The sequence below is a fragment of the Monodon monoceros genome, unplaced genomic scaffold (assembly GCF_005190385.1).
Source record: "Monodon monoceros isolate NGI ecotype Baffin Bay Population unplaced genomic scaffold, NGI_Narwhal_1 Super_Scaffold_3, whole genome shotgun sequence".
In the NCBI taxonomy this organism is placed as follows: domain Eukaryota; kingdom Metazoa; phylum Chordata; class Mammalia; order Artiodactyla; family Monodontidae; genus Monodon; species Monodon monoceros.
This window is the reverse complement of record NW_021703780.1, coordinates 48,691,056-48,704,097: the sequence shown is the minus strand read 5'-3', so window position 1 is coordinate 48,704,097 and position 13,042 is coordinate 48,691,056. Positions and strand designations below refer to the sequence as shown.

At 39.3% G+C, this 13,042-nt stretch overlaps 1 protein-coding gene and 1 non-coding gene across 10 annotated transcripts in view; one reads left to right on the top strand and one right to left on the bottom strand.

Annotated features, from left to right (window-relative positions):
• RBMS3 (RNA binding motif single stranded interacting protein 3) overlaps positions 1–13,042 on the bottom strand; it is a 711,536-nt gene that overhangs the window by 435,641 nt on the left and 262,853 nt on the right. The gene's annotated exons all lie outside the window — the stretch shown is intronic.
• On the top strand, positions 4,783–4,855 carry TRNAG-UCC. Its single transcript has one exon. It is a non-coding gene; the product is annotated as a tRNA-Gly (tRNA).

The window sequence follows — 13,042 nt, the reverse complement described above, 5'->3', positions numbered from 1 at the left end:
TGGTTAAAATGCAGATTCTGATTCCGGAGCTTTAGTTTGGTACTAAGATTTTGCATTTCTGGCAAGCCCCAGGATGATGTCATGGCTGCTGGTTTTTAGACCACACTTTGAGTAGCAAGAGAATGGAACACATTCCCCAGATAATGGACACAAAATACTCAGCGTTCATCTCTTAGTGGGATGGTGATTAAGGTTTAACTTTCATTTTGTTAAATTCTTAAAATTTAAACTTTGAGTTCCACAAAAATAGTAGGCCAATAAAACAGAAAACCTAGAAGAAATGGATAAATTCTTAGGAATGTACAATCTCTCAAGACTGAATCAGGTAGAAACAGAAAACATGAACAGACCAATTACTACAAATGAAATTGAATCAGTAATCAAAAACTCCCAACACACAAAAGTCCAGGACTGGCTAGCTTCACAGGTGGATTCTACCAAATATTTAAACAGTTAACACCTATACTACTCAAACTATTCCAAAAAATTGAATAGGAAGGAATGCTTCCAAACTCATTCTACAAAGTCAGCATTATTTTGATACCAAAACCAGGCAAAGACACCACACCCACCCCCACCCACCCCCCACCCTCCACACACATACAAATTACAGGCCAATATCACTGAGGAACGTAGATGCAAAAATTCTCAATGAAATATTAGCAAACCAAATTCAACAATACATTAAAAGGATCATACACCATGATCAACTGGGATTTATCCCAGGGATGCATGGATGTTTCAATATCTGTAAATCAATCAATGTAATATATTACATTAACAAATTGAGGAATAGAAATCACATTATCATCTTTTGACAAAAGTCGACATCCATCTATGATTTAAAACCCTTTACAAAATGGGTACATAGGAATATACCTCAACATAATAAAGCCCATATACAAAAAGCCCACAGGTAACACCACACTCAACAGTGAAAAGCTGAAATAATTTCTTCTGAGATCAGGAACAAGACAAGGATGACTACTCTTGCTAACTTTATTGAACATAATACTGGAAGTCCTAACCACAGCAATCAGACAAGAAAAAGAAATAAAAGGAATCCAAATTGAAAAGGAAGAAGTTACTGTTTGCAGATGACATGATACTGTATATAGAAAATCCTAAAGGAAACACCAAAAACTATTAGGAATAGTAAATAATTTCAGTAAATTGCAGGATGAAAAATTAACCCATATATAAATCTGTTCTGTTTCTGTATGCTAACAATGAACTATCAGAAAGAGAAATGAAGAAAACAGTCCCATTTACAACTGCATCAAGAAGCATTAAACACCTAGGAATAAATCTAACCAAAGAGGTAAAAGACTTGTACTCTGAAAACTATAAGAAATTGATGACAGAAACTGGAAGTGACACAAACAAATGGAAATATCTATCGTGCTCATGTATTATCGTGGAATTATATATCAAGATCATGGAAGAATTAATATTGTTAAAATGACCATACTACCCAAGGCAATCCACAGATTCAATGCAATCCTCATTAAAATACCAAAGACATTTTTCACAGAACTAGAACAAATAATTCTAAAGTTTGTACAGAAACACAAAGACCCTGTACAGACAAAGCAACCTTGAGAAAGAAGAACAAATCTGGAGGTATGATATGCCCTGATTTCAAACTATATAACGAAGCTACAGTAATAACAACAGTAAGGTACTGGCACAAAAATAGACATACAGATCAATAGAACAGAATAGAGAGCCCAGAAATAAACCCATGCACCTATGATCAATGACAAAGGAGGCGAGAGTATACAGTGGGGAAAAGACAGCTTCTTCAATAAATGCTTTTGGGAAAACTGGACAGCTATATGCAAAAGAATCAAACTGGAGAACTTTCTCACACCATATACAAAAATAAACTCAAAATGGATTAAAGACTTAAATGTAATCTTGAAACCATACATCAAACATAGACAGTATGTGCTTTGACACTGGTCTCAGCAATATTTTTTTAGATCTGTCTTCTCAGGTAAAGGAAACAGAGGCAAAAATAATCAAATGGGACTACATCAGACTAAAAAGCTTTTGTGAACAAAACTAGCAGCAATACATAAAGGCCTCCTACTGAATGGGAGAAGATATTTTCAAATGATATATCTGATAAGGGGATAATATCCAAAATATACAAAGAATTCATAAAACTCAACACTGAAAAAACAAACAACTTGATTAAAAAAATAGGGAGAGGGCCTGAATAGACATTTTTCCAAAACAGACATACAGATGGCTACCAGGCACCTAAAAAGATGCTCAACATCACTAATCATCAGGGTAATATAAATTAAATCCACAAAGAGTTACAACCTCACACCTGTCAGAATGGCTATTATCAAAACAATAAAAAATAACATGCGGGTGAGGATTCAGAGAAAAGGGAACCCTCCTGCATTGCTTGTGCGATTGCAAATTGGTGCATCTACTATGGAAAACAGTATGGAGCTTCCTTAAAAAATTAAAAATTAAACTACAAAGGATCCAACAAAATCACTTCTGATATGTACCTGAATAAAATAAAAACACGAATTAGAAAAGATATATGCAGACTGATGTTCATTGTAACGTTACTTACAACAGCCAAGATCTGGAAGCAACCTAAGTGTCCACTGATAGATGAATGGATAAAGAAGACGTGGTATATACACACAAAGGAATATTACTCAGCTATAAAAATGAGATATTGCCGTTTGTGACAACATGAACGGTCCTTGAGGATATTATGCTAAGTGAAGTAAGTCAGAAAGAGAAAGACAAATACTGTAAGATCTCACTTGCATGTGGAATCTAACAAAACAAAGAAACAAACAAAACAAAAGCAGGCTCACAGACACAGAGAATGCTGATACTCCTCACACCCACTGAGCCCCCTTTTTTTTACTCCACCTACTGATGACTGTGTGGAACAATAATGCCACTCTCTGGATCCTCCTGGACATGGTGGCCAGGTAGCCTCCAGGACGGTGCTGGGAACAGTTCAGAGTCAGCAGTTGCATCTTTGTCTTTGTTCCACAGTCCAAAAAAAAAAAAAAAAACCCCTGTACTTCTCTACAAACACATACAATAAATATACTTACTGATACATCTCATGGAATGTTATATATATTATATCCCATTTTACACAACATTATCTTCAGAGAAACTGGACATCCAGAGTCCATTAGTGAAACAGTAATAATTATGGTTGACAAATGTGGAAAGCAGGCAAGGTAAGGAACAGTAGAAAATCTACTTAGCATGAAAAGAGATAAGAGGGGAGGGATATAGAACAAGTGGGTAGAAACCAATAAAAGAGAGAGGATGAGAGACAGAGAAAGAGAGACAAAGAAAAGGGATGAGAAACAGGTTAGTTATCTTCAACTATTTGAAAGGTTAGATTAGACCTATTCTGTTTGCTCTAAAGAGAAGAAATAAGGTCTAAGTGTGGAAATCACAAGGAGGCAGAGTTCAGCTCTCCAATAATTCTTGCAAAAGTGACATCCCTATTATTGGAAGTGATCAAAAGAGACTGGAAAACCCCTCACAGGACTGCTTACAAGATGCGTTTGAAGTGTGGATCTGGGCCAAACTTTAAAGATTTTCAAACTTTAATTTGCATAGGAAGCACTGGGGGGTCTTGAGAAAATGCAGATTCTGGGCAGCAGATCTGGGGTGATGCTAAGATTGAATATTGCTACCAAGCCCCGGGAGATGCTCATGCTGCTTCTGTGTGGACACACATTGAGTCACTGGAGAACAGATGATACTTAAGGTGCCTTCTCACTGAAACTACTGTGTTTCCTTGGTCAGGTAGTGACATAAAAGAAATCAAGAAAATCTCAAGTCAAGTGTTAGCGACACTACATGCTCAAATTTCACTGATAAAATAGCTAAACGACTCTGTCTTTCTAGAGGCAGAAAATAGCTGAAAAACAACACTTCCAGAGATAATAACATGAGCACTGAGATGATACTAAAATGCCCTCAAAGAAAATTGGCAGCAGTGTCAGATTCATACGCAGCGTAGACAACCGTGAGGACCTTGAAACTGAATGGAGCTGCTAATATTGAAACTGGACCCTGCCAGCTAATAGCATGTTCATACAAGCCGGTGTTTAGGGGATGAAGATGGGAGATTGAAGGACTCCTTGAGGAGATGGGCATGGGAACGGATTGCATTACTGAACCCTCATGAGCGTGGAATTACCAACCAACACACTGCACTGCTCTGTCTTCCTTTTGACCTTTGGACTCAAGCAAACCCAGAAAGGAAAGAGAATTGGCATTTTGGTTGCATCTCATGCTCCTTTTTATCAGCTGGATGATCTTGCTGCCCTGGAGAACACTGCTCCCTATTCTGTGCAGACAGCTTGACCACGGGCCAGCGGAAGGGCTGTCACGGGGTCAACAGGAAGTGAGCCTGGACAAAAGGTCCAAGTTTAGGAATGCCTCTCTGGATTTTCTTTGGATTCAGAACCTAGTCAAACTCAGTTCCTGCAGCCAGAGTCAGAATAAAAATGTGCTCACAGGCTAACTGTGGGCTTTTTAAAATATATATTTTAAAGTCACAGTTCCCCATAATAGTCATACACAGAAATCCAACTGGAAGAAAGGCCAGAAGAAAGACAAGGATGTGAATGCCTCAATTAAAGGACCTGCCAATTATTAAAACAGATGCTTATTTAAGTTTTGCTCACTAAAAGAAATCCATTCTTCAGGTACTTTCTTCTGTGGCTGGTGGTCACAAGAGGTCATTGTTAAGAAGTAAAGGCCGGGCCTTCCCTGGTGGTCCAGTGGTTAAGACTCTGCGCTTCCACCACAGGGGTCACAGGTTCAATCCCTGGTTGGGGAACTAAGATCCTGCATGACACACTGCACGGCCAAAAAAAATTTTTTTTTTTTTTTTGCGGTACGCGGGCCTCTCACCGTTGTGGCCTCTCCCGTTGCGGAGCACAGGCTCCGGACGCACAGGCTCAGCGGCCATGGCTCACAGGCCCAGCCACTCCGCGGCATGTGGGATCTTCCCAGACCGGGGCACGAACCCGTATCCCCTGCATCGGCAGAGTCTTCTCAACCACTGTGCCACCAGGGAAGCCCCCCCCAATTTTTTTTTTTAAGTTAAAATTGTTTTTTAAAAGTGAAAAAGAAATTCCCTTAAAAAAAAAGTAAAGGCCATCTTTTCCAGGCCTAAATGTTTTATGAAATCGGTGTACAGCATGTGCTTTCTAAAGGTGCATCCACGTTCCTCAGGCATCAGAAGGAGCATCTGCATATCCTTCAACCCCTTCATCTCTGTGCGCTTTCATTTTGTATAGGATTGTGTGTCATCACTGAAACCTTTAGCTCTGTACCGGACGGATACGGTTCAAATCCCCTTTCTGCTGCTAACTGGGTGTGACCCATGAGTCTGAGTTTCCTCATCTTGAAATGTCCTCATATTGAAACTGGACATGATTATAGTGGAAAAAGAATAGGTAACAAATAAGGATGCAAAATAAAGGCACTGGAAAATTTTATCAGAATGCTCACAGGGTTGCCATGTGCATTAAAGACGATCATGTATGTGAAGCTTCTTAAGTACAGTAAGTCAGCAATGGCAGACTGATAAATAGAAAGCAGCTGTTGTAAGAATTCTGCCTCATCAGAGTTCACTTTCCAGGAATCAAACTGATTATGTTCCCAAGAACGTGGTTTATAACACTGGAGAACTCTAAAGAAGATATCTCTGGACATCTGACCCCAGAAATTTGCTTTCCAGAAAATAACATGCAGTTGTGGAGATGAAAAAGCACAGGACAGTTAGACTATGGGAGATGAGACTACTGAAATGTAAAAAACAAAGGAAATAACAATTTGAAAAACAAACCAACCCATGTGATTATAAAAGTTAAGAATCTAAGTGATTACTATGTAGTAGTAAAATCAGGAAATTATTTTTCAAATGAGTATTTAATGAGTCCCTGCTTCAGGCAGAGCCCTGCACTAGATGCTCAGGAACTAGAACACCAGGAACCTTGAGAGGCAGAGGAGTGCGGTGTTAAGAGAATGCACATTGAAGCTGGACAGCCTGGCGTGGAATCCAGGTTCTGTCACTTACTATGCAATGCTGGGGAGTTACTGTGCCTCAGTTTCCCCATCTGGAAAAGGGGGATAATGGTCTGCTTACTCTATAGGGCTCTTCTGAGGGTAGAGCGGAGTTGCTGTGTGAACAGCACTTAACAACAGTGCTGTACGTAATAATACATAATAGATAGTACGACAGTGCCGTACTAAGCTAACATCTATTATGCCTCTACCACAAAAGAGGAAAGGTTTATTACCTTATTACCTTATTGGGCCGTGGGAGCTCTGACGTCAGAGGACACCTAAGGTGTCCGGGTCAATTGCCTGTCGGCCGGCAGATTATCCTTCTGCTCTGTATCCTTAGAAACTACACTTCCCAGGCTCCTTTGCCAACTATGTTCCGGTAGGCTTGGCCAATGGGAGGCCCTGGCAGAAGAAGAGGCAGCAGAGGAGAATACAATGTATTTCTGCTACTGTGTCTCCTCCTGGCTCAGCTCCCACCAGGTAGCCCTTCTGTGGTCCTAGTTTTCACTGGATGGCCCGATTTCTGGTTATGGTAACACCAGCTTCCCCCTCTCTCCCTCCAGACCTGGATGTGCTGGCAGTTCCCTGCTGTCCTCACCTCTGGGTTCCCCCGTAGGCTGTGTTCAGCTTCTTGGCTCTTCCATCTCTATGCAAACAATCCCTCTTTCTGAACAGCCTAGAGCCATGGCCGTTTTCCTGACTGGCCCAGATTTTACAGTATGCTTAGTCTTGTAAAATGGGTAAGACTGGGTTACGCTAAGATGGAGATGAAGAGCATTCCAAACTAACATCGTGCCCAGACCAGAAGAAACAACTTGGGATCTTAAACTTCACGGGAGAGGTAAACAGTAGTTTCATTTTGGTTAGCTGCATCGACCTTAGGTATCGGGTTGTTAAAACAACCTGGAGCCTTTCCTTGCCTCAGTGTCCTCATCTGAAAAAATGAGGGTAAGAATAGCACTGGTGTTACAGTGAGGATAACTGAGTTCATCCACATGAAGAGCTGAGAACTGGCCACCCCCGTGCAAAGTAAGTGACCCATATTTTGTTGATTCCATTAAAAATTAGCAAACAAATTTGTCAGCATAGATCGATACATCATGAACTCAATTTTCTGGCACTTCAGTTCAAAAAGGAAGCTTAAAACCATTGAGATTGAGATTGTTCCCAGGAAGCAAGCTTGCTGAGGGGTGGAGCTCTGGCTCCACGAATTCTACTGTATTCTTGGCAGCTATTATGTGCCTGACTCAGTGTAGGAGCCCCATAGGAGGAAGTGAGGGAGCAGAGATCCAGGAGCGGTTTTGCTGACTTCCAAAGTGCGGAAGACCAATTCAAACTTGGTTTTTGACATATCAACAAGTTATTAAATAACAAGGAACAAGAAGAAATAGACGTACTAGGAAATATCAGAAAGCCACAGGATCACAGCCCCCCTACTTATGACCCAGGCACTATTCTAGGTTCTACGGATACTGCAGTAAACAATTTTGCCATCATGAAGCTTTATGCTAGTTGGGAGGACAGAAAGTAATATACACTACTTAAAACAATTTAAAATCTTCAGTACTATGAGGGATGGGATGAAATAAAATAGAATCCCAGTGTTACAAACAAAATAAAGTGTGTAAGCATGAGAAAGTGAAAGGGTACATCTCCATCTCAGATAATACTGTCACGGGAGGCCTTCTTGAACAGATGACATTTTAGCAGAGACCTAACACAGTAAGGACTGACCCAGGGGCTCTCTGCAAAGTACGTTACAGGCAGATGGAACAGTTAATATTAGTTTTGACATGAACCTTGACCTCAGTAGGTAATACCTTGTGATTCCTTCCAAATTTTGATGTCTGTGTTATGAGTCTCTAACTTCACTGGATAGAATTAAACACCAATGAGTTATAGTGAACTCCCTGGGGAAAGACTGCATTGTATCATTGAAGTTACAGAGAAATCAGCACTTTCAGTGTTTTGCTGAGAAACAGCAATAAAGGATAACACTCTTTCTATTAATTTGTGCAGAGTACCTATGCATCCACTGATATGAACTGTTTATCAAATCCAACTACTTTCACCAACATGAAGATATATTCTCATTTTTCTCACTTGACTTTGGCTAGGTGTGTTTTGCATAAATCTTGTACTACTTTCATTCAGCCTACTCTGCTGATAGTATTTATTTGGCTTCTTGGAAATACCTTCTGCAAAACAGCTAAAAACCAGAATTTCCTCCAGGCCTAGAAAATCAGTACTGCCCAACTGAAATCTAATGTATGTCACAAGTGTAACTGTAAACTTTCTAGTAGCCACATTAATAAAAGTAAAAGAAACTGGTGAAATTAATTTTAATATATTTTATTGAACCCAACCTATCCGAAGTGGTATCATCTCCACATTTAATCAATATTGAAATTATTAATGAAGTACTTTCATTCTTTTTTAATGCTAGGTCTTCACAACCTAGTGTGTATTTTACACTCACAGCATATCTCAATGTGGACGAGCCACATTTCAAGTGCTCAGGTGTCACATCTGGCCAGTGGCTGTTGCCACTAGGTCTCCACATTAGAATGAAAGTACCTTCTTAATATTGAGACTAAGCTGCCAGATTTAGCAAAGAAAACACCATGATGTCCAATTCAATTTGAATTTCAGATAAAGAGTGAAAAATTATATGGGACATATACTAAAAATGCATATACTAAAAAATGCATATACTAAACATATTTATATTAAAATGTATTTGTTGGTTATTTGAAATTCAAATTTAGCTGGAGCTGCTATATTTTATCTGGCAACTCTGATTAGAACAGAAGGGTCAAACAAATGAACCCATCTATGAAACAGAAATGGACCCACAACCAGAGGACAGACTTGTTGCCAAGGAGGAGGGGTGGGGAAGGAGGGATGAATTGGGAGTTTGGGATGAGCAGATACAAACTATTATGTATAGAATGGATAACTAACAAGGTCCCACTACTGTACAGCACAGGGGACTATATTCAATATCCTGTGATAAACCATAAGAGAAAAGAATATAAAAAATAATGTATATATGTATAACTGAATCACTCTGCTATACAGCAGAAATTAACACAACATTGTAAATCAACTACACTTCAATTAAAAAAAAAAGAACAGAAGGGTCAAACTTTTGGCCATTCACTCAATAAATCACAGAAAAAGTTATCATCAAATACACAAAAAAACAACAAACAACAAGAGCAACAACAACAAAAAAACCATACCTTAGAATGCATTGTAAAACTTCCATTGTAATAACAATACAGCAGTTTGATAGCATTTGGGGGGATAAATTAGGTCCAAGTTTGGGATTGCAGCAGTAAAATCTACCCCATAAACCCATCCTAACTGATCTAGCTGACAGAAAGTGTGAAGGCAAAGGAGGAAATTTTCAGATAGAAACCAAAGGGCCGAAAAACAGCCAGCCTCACAGTTCAACTGATTTGATTTGAGTTCTGTTGGTTGACCTCTGAGTTTCACACCGTCATCTGAGGAGAAAAGCATAGACTGAGTGGTTTTCCAACTGTGGTCCTCACCTAAGGGATAAGGGAAGTACTTGGGACGGGAAGCTGGGAAGAAAAAGGCGTACAGATTCTCTGCAAAGCTTCAAGTAATGGTGTTCCATTTCTATTTGTTTCAGATATGCTCTGTCTGTCCATCTAAACTTTTACTTCATTAAATACAAAGCTTTAAAAATCACTAGTTTCTAAGAACACTCCTCAACTTCATAACCCTACAGCAACGTGCAGGTTAAATGTATGAATGCTCTCAAGTTACTCTTGTTGCACAAATATAGTAAAAATAGTATTAACAGCAAATGAAAGAAAGCATTTTCATCATCCTACCACCCATTCAGATTACAATATTTTCATTTTTTATCTCCATTTAGTCCTTGTCCTTATGAATATAAACTATAATCATGGCAGTGATGTATTTCACTCTCATTTTTTACTTAATGTTATGAGAATTTTCCCAAGATGCAACACAGTCCTCACAATGATTACTATGTATTAGTATCCCACTCTAAATATATTTTTACTTCTTTGTTGGGTTGCTTCCCAATGACCACTTATGACTTCCAAATCTATGTCTCTAGCCTGGATATCTTCTAATCCCAGACCTGTTTTTTTTTGTTTGTTTGTTTGTTTGTTTATGTCTACTCAGCATCTTTGTCACACAGACCTTTCAAATGCAACAGTACTCAATGCAAACCCTGGGTAACCCTTCTAGTATGTTTTTCTGCTTTTGTATTTTGTTTCTAAATGAGTGAGCTAAGACAGCTGACCGAGTCTGAAACCTCCAAGGTCATTCTAGGCTCTCTCTTCTTCTTCACCTTCCTACCCTCCACTCATCCCCTCCATCACCCGACTAGGTCAAACTGACCTTCTAACACTTCCTGAATCTCTTACATCTTCTCCATTCTCAAAGCCCTTGCCTTATTCAGCTTTCATAATTTCTCATTTTTAGTTTTCAGGTGACTTTCTTCTTCTCTTGGATTAATTTCTGTCCCAAGATTAGTTCCCAGTAGTATAAATGCTGAGGTAATATACATAAGGGCCTGAAACTTATGGACAAATTGCTTTCTAGAAGAGTTGTACTGATGTACTTTGCAACTATCGATAAAAGCTATGGCAATTTCCCTACAACACTGCCAGTTTAGGCTATTATTTAGGGAACATAGAAATATAGGTAAGGCGTATGTAAGGCAACCTCTCCATTCCCACCTCTCTACCCCAGTCCCCCATCAACCTTGCTCACATAGGTTAGGTACCCCTAACATTCTCTGTTTGGTTTGTGTGTTTGTAAATATCATAATAAATTCCTTAAGGAAGAACTGAATACTTTATTCGTTGAGACACCAAATTAAAATGTCATCTTTTCTACCTTGTAACACACAGTGTATAAGTGGACCCCTGCCTTCAGCGAATTACGAACTGTGAATGAGCTTACAAACTCTTACTGATTTTGAAAGATGAACAAACCAAGTGGTATGAAGTGTGTTCATGAGATGAAAATGGTCACTTAAACTTTAGACATATCCTGCTAAGGTGAAAAGAGAGTTGCCCCTGAAAACTATAAATGTTTTCATACTCATCTCTGTTAAAGGATACATCTTTAATCATGGCCTTCTCAGGCTTCCCTGGTGGCGCAGTGGTTGAGAGTCCGCCTGCCGATGCAGGGGACACGGGTTCGTGCCCCGGTCCGGAAAGATCCCACATGCCACGGAGCGGCTGGACCCGTGAGCCATGGCCACTGAGCCTGCACGTCCGGAGCCTGTGCTCCGCAACGGGAGAGGCCACAACAGTGAGAGGCCCGCGTACCGCAAAAAAAAAAAAAAAAAAAAAAAATCATGGCCTTCTCTTGCGATGGAAGAGGTCATACACATTATTAACAATAGAATCTTTCTGTATTTTTCCTGAGGTATTTTCATTACTTGCATGTGTCCACGCATGGAGGTGGCTACTTTATAGCCTAAAACAAGAAATGCATATAGCAGTTTGATAGCCAGGAGATGCATGAGATGGTGCCCAATACCATGATATGATAACTCATAAGACAATGGTTGTTCTGTCTTTAAAATTCAAAGAAGAACTCATTTCTAAGTGGCTGTGAGTCCACGTAAGAAAAGTAGACATGTGTCTAGTATTTCTCAGAAATGATCTACAATGAGTCTGACTGAGTCACCCATAATGTTGGTGCAGGCAGACACAGGATGGTCACTCAGCATACACCGTGGACGCATGGATTAAGAGCCCTGCATTCAGAAAGAGATAAGAGGCAAGCACTATTTAAAAATGTAAGCATTGCAAGTTATTTTGACTTATGCACAACACGCTTGCTTTCTGCCCTTTTAGTTACCCCAAACGCTCTACAAGTCACAGCTTTCAAAAGCTGCAAAAATGGGTGTTTAGCAGCTCATTCAACTCAACAACAACAACAAAAAAACCCAGTCAAATGAATGGGCAGAAGACCTAAAAAGACATTTCTCCAAAGAAGAAATACAGATGGCCGATAGGCACATGAAAAGATGTTCAACATTGCTAATTATTAGGGAAATGCAAATCAAAACTACAATGAGGTTCCACCTCATGCCAATCAGAATGCCCATCATTAAAAAGTCTACAAATAACAAATGCTGAAGAGGGTGTGGAGAAAATGGAACCCTCCTGCACTGTTGGTGGGAATGTAAGTTGGTGCAGCCACTGTGGAAAACAGTATGGAGCTTCCTCAGAAAACTAAAAATACAATTACCATACCATATGACCCACTCCTGGACAAAACTCTAATTAAAAAAGATACATGCACCCCAATGCTCACAGCAGTGCTATTCACAACAGCCAAAACATGGGAACAACCTAAATGTCCATTGACAGATGAAGGAATAAAGAAGATGTGGTACATATATACAATAGAGTATTACTCAGCCATAAAAAGAATGAAATCATGCCATTTGCAGAAACATGGATGGACCTAGAGATTATCATACTAAGTGAAGTAAGTCAGAAAGATAAAGACAAATACCATACAATATAATTTATATGTGGAATCTAAAATATGACACAAATGAACCTATCGATAAAACAGAAACATAATCAGGGACATAGAGAATAGACTGGTGGTTGCTAAGGAAGGGGGGGTGGGAGAGGGATGGATTGGGAGTTTGGGATTAGCAAAGGCAAACTGGTATACATAGAATGGATAACAACAAGGTCCTACTGTATAGCACAGGGAACTATATTCAATACCCTGTGAAAAACCATAATGGAAAAGAATATGAAAAAGAAAGTATATATACGTATGTATATATATATGACTGTACAGCAGTAATTAACACATTGTAAATCACTATACTTCAATAAAAAAATAAACTAAAAAAATGGGTGTTTAGAAAAAAAACTGGGGCACGTAGGATTTAAGAAAGAAATAAAGT